The sequence below is a fragment of the Epinephelus fuscoguttatus genome, linkage group LG12 (genome assembly GCF_011397635.1).
Source record: "Epinephelus fuscoguttatus linkage group LG12, E.fuscoguttatus.final_Chr_v1".
Taxonomy (NCBI): domain Eukaryota; kingdom Metazoa; phylum Chordata; class Actinopteri; order Perciformes; family Serranidae; genus Epinephelus; species Epinephelus fuscoguttatus.
The window spans coordinates 44,020,021-44,024,347 of record NC_064763.1 but is presented as its reverse complement, the minus strand read 5'-3'; the positions used below and the strand labels follow the sequence as shown (position 1 = coordinate 44,024,347).

The 4,327-nt window shown below is 43.6% G+C and overlaps 1 pseudogene; it reads left to right on the top strand.

The window, feature by feature from the left end:
* Positions 1-1,350: 1,350 nt before the first annotated feature.
* On the top strand, positions 1,351-2,741 carry LOC125897870 (putative nuclease HARBI1; annotated as a pseudogene).
* The last annotated feature ends 1,586 nt before the right edge of the window (positions 2,742-4,327 follow it).

Below are 4,327 nucleotides of genomic sequence, written 5' to 3'. Positions count from 1 at the left end.
ATGTTTATTAAATCAATCGTTACTGATCAGATTATTGATGAATTAAAATGAAGCATTACAGTTTCTGTGGCTCCGCCTCTCGTACACCTGTCAGTCAATAAAATAATATCTCAGATAGGTGAGGATCAATAATTACCTTCGAGTGTGTTTATCAGAGTCTGAAGTCCAGCTGCTGTAAAGCTGTCAGTTAACCTGCTGGCTCCGCCCCCCTGCACTCACCTGACAGGTGACACGTCGAAACTTTGACCCCATTAACGTCTGAACACTGGAACAACGTTAAACATTCACATGACGAAAACATGCCGACAACATGATGAGAACATCATGAAAACATGACGACAACATGACGACAACATGATGAAAACATGAAGACAACATGATGAGAACATGATGACAACATGACGACAACATGATGACAACATGACGTCAACATGACGACAACATGATGACAACATGAGGACAACATGACAACAGCAGGACGACAACATGAAGACAACATGATGACAACATGAAGACAACATGAGGACAACATGACAACATGAGGACAACATGACAACAGCAGGACGACAACATGAAGACAACATGATGACAACATGAAGACAACATGAGGACAACATGACAACATGAAGACAACATGACAACAGCAGGACGACAACATGAAGACAACATGATGACAACATGAAGACAACATGAGGACAACATGACAACATGAAGACAACATGATGACAACATGACGACAACATGACGACAACATGATGACAACATGACGACAACATGAAGACAACATGTTGACAACATGATGACAACATGACAACAGCAGGACGACAACATGAAGACAACATGATGACAACATGAAGACAACATGAGGACAACATGACAACATGAAGACAACATGATGACAACATGACGACAACATGATGACAACATGACAACAGCAGGATGACAACATGAAGACAACATGATGACAACATGAAGACAACATGAGGACAACATGACAACATGAAGACAACATGATGACAACATGACGACAACATGATGACAACATGAAGACAACATGAGGACAACATGACAACATGAAGACAACATGTTGACAACATGATGACAACATGATGACAACATGACGACAACATGATGACAACATGAAGACAACATGTTGACAACATGAAGTAAACATGATGACAACATGAAGACAACATGAAGACAACATGACAACAGCAGGACGACAACATGACGACAACATGACGACAACATGACAACAGCAGGGAGCAGGTTATGTTCTGAGTTTCGGATCAAATCGGCCATAAAAGCGCCACCCCTTTCACTGTTAAACCCCTTCAAACTCCACTAATCATGGCATCACCGTTCGTAGTCGCACCGGTGGACCTGGGTGCGAGGATTATAAGAGGATCACTCCGGAGGGAGAGAGTCTTCCGTGAGCGCACGGACCCGCTGGCATTCCCTGATGATATGCTCCATGAGCGATATAGATTTTCAGCTGAGGGCATACGGTACATATGCGCACTGGTTGATGCAGACATCAGGAATGCCACAAAGAGAAGCTGTGCGCTCACGGTTGGACAGACAGTGTGTGTGGCACTACGTTTTTTCGCCACGGGGACCTACATGCATTCAGTCGGTGATGCTGAAAATCTCAGCAAGAACACAGTCTGCCGCTATACGCAAAGTTGTTCTTGCTCTCACTGAGAGACTGAATATGTTTGTGGTGTTCCCCAGTCATTTGCGCACATTAACTGTGAAAGAATCGTTCTACAAAATAGCCGGTAGTATACATTACTATTTCCCTATTCTAAGCTGTATGATGTTCACTCGCGTGAAATGTCCTAGGTGCAATTGATTGCACCCACGTCCCCATCACAGGGCCCTTGGGTGAACATGAAGGTGATTTTGTCAACAGGAAATCCTTTCACAGTATCAATGTCCAGGTAAATTATTTGGTATCATTTTTGTGTGGTGACTGGTGGCACATATGTACATTGCATGCAGGTATATTAATTGTGTTGCACAGTAGTATGCATATGTATCAGAAATATTCACCCGTAGCACATTTTATTATAGTTCTTCATCACACTTAATAAGCCTTTTGAGACTCCTATAAAAGAACTCACTAGTTCCCTTTTCAGTGCTGTCATTGTGAAATTAACTCTGAAATGCATACAGTAGATGACTTGACCACCAACTCATGGTCACAAGTGTTGAGGCAAGGTGGCCCGGATCCGTCCACGACTCCAGAATCTTCAGAGAGTCATTGCTGGGTCACCAGTTTGAGCAAGGTACAGCAGATATTCCAGAGACAGTCAATTCTTGATTGTCAGCAATGATGACGTGATTTCCTCTCACTTTATTAACAGGGCTCTTTGATGGACTGCTCGTGGGGGACAGGGGCTATCCCCTCACAAAGTATTTGATGACCCCCTATCCTGACCCTGACACTCCATCTCAGAGTCGCTTCAATGCGGCTCTGAGTAAGTGCAGGGTCAGGATAGAGATGACATTTGGGGTCATCAAATCCAGATTCAACTGCCTGCGTGGCCTGAGGGTGTCCCCAGAGCGGGCATGTGAGACAATCACTGCCTGTGTCGTGCTGCACAATATAGCAACCATTAGAAAAGAGAACACCCCATGTGCCACTCATGGCACCAGATGTCGTTGACCCCATCACCCTGGACCAACCGTCTGGTGTGGCAATCAGACAAGCAATCACCAACCAGTTTTTCACCTAACACCAACCACAGCAATAAACACAATCAATCACCCACTTGCTGAATGTGCCATCTATTCATTTAATTGTCTTTGCATGTGCTGGGGAGAGAGAGAGAGAGAGTGTGTCATGAGTTTACAATGTCAGTTGTGCCTAACTAAAATATTTTAAACTGCAGTTCACAACAATACCTTGCTCTTCATCTCCAGGATGCCAATTTCTAATTTGAGCTTTTTTATTTCCAGTTCTTTTTTTTCATTATCAAGTTCCAGGTTCCTCTTGTAGAGGGCTCGGATGGTATCTGCTCCTACCTGTATGAGCAGTTTAGTTTAAAGACCTTCAGCAGCAGAGATGACTAATGTTTTCAGTCATGTTGGTGTCGGACTGTGTTCATGATTCACTTAGCATGGTGCTCACTTTTCTAGAAATGATAAAACCCTTACATTTTGCTTTTTAGCTTGCCTCGAGGTGGAGGCCGTAGGCTGAGGGGACTGATGGATCTTCCTCCCTGTGAAATAAGTGGGCAACAAAGCTTGGTTACATGATTAAAGGAGAAATTCGAGAATTAAGTGATAAAGGTATATTTACCCCTAAAGGCCTCTCTGAGTACACAGACAGTGTGTCCTCGTCATCTATCTCCACCTGAACAACAATTGGAGAGCACTGCATGATGTGAATTCTGCACAGCAAACCTGACTGAGAGTGCTTGACAAATTGCCATGATATTTACCACTGGGGAAGGTCACACGGGACATGTGGCGGTGGCTCCATTAACACCATTGTGTCTCCTTCAACTAGAAATTAGACATAGACAGATATTGTTATAGATATTTTCACATCTCAAAGCCACACAAAACAGGCATTGAGTTCTTTACACCAAAGGCTCCATACATACCCTGGACATACAGGTGATGCTGGGAGCTGCTGGCACAGGGGTCAGATTTTATGCCCCCCTCTATGCCCTCCATGATGGGCCTCCCCTCATTGTTTGCGAGCCAGCTCCTCTGGCGTGACGCGGTGTACTGTGGAGGAGCTGGCCCCCCTCCTGTCTTCCGCATTTCATTTTTTTTTCTGTTCGCTGAGGACAGTATTGCAACTTTAAAATTTGACACAGTATATTAACCACACACTGTGGAGAACACAATGAAGCGGTTACATACCACTCTGAATGATGTTTTTATGCTTGGTGCGGATTTGCTGCCACGTCCGCCTGACGGTGTTGGTACCACAGCTGAGGAATAATGTATTCATTAATCTATTGGTATTTATCACAGATGATAATCACTCATGACATTATTTCACTTTGCAGTGGCCACAGATTAAACTGATTTTAACGTCTCCCTGAATTTTGGACAGTGTCAGACTGAATGCACATCATATTAAACATGCATCTGATATTTGAGACTGACAATGTCCAGCAGTGAGAATTAACAACAGGTTCTTATAAAAAAGTGTTATCTTACGCATTGACGCGGTCAGCAATTTTCTGCCAGCATTCCTCTCTGGCTTTATTTGCTGACACCGTGTTGCTTTTAGCGGTTATTATTGTCTTATATTTTTCATATCCCTGTATGATCTCCACCTGCTCCTCCTGACTGAAATACGCAG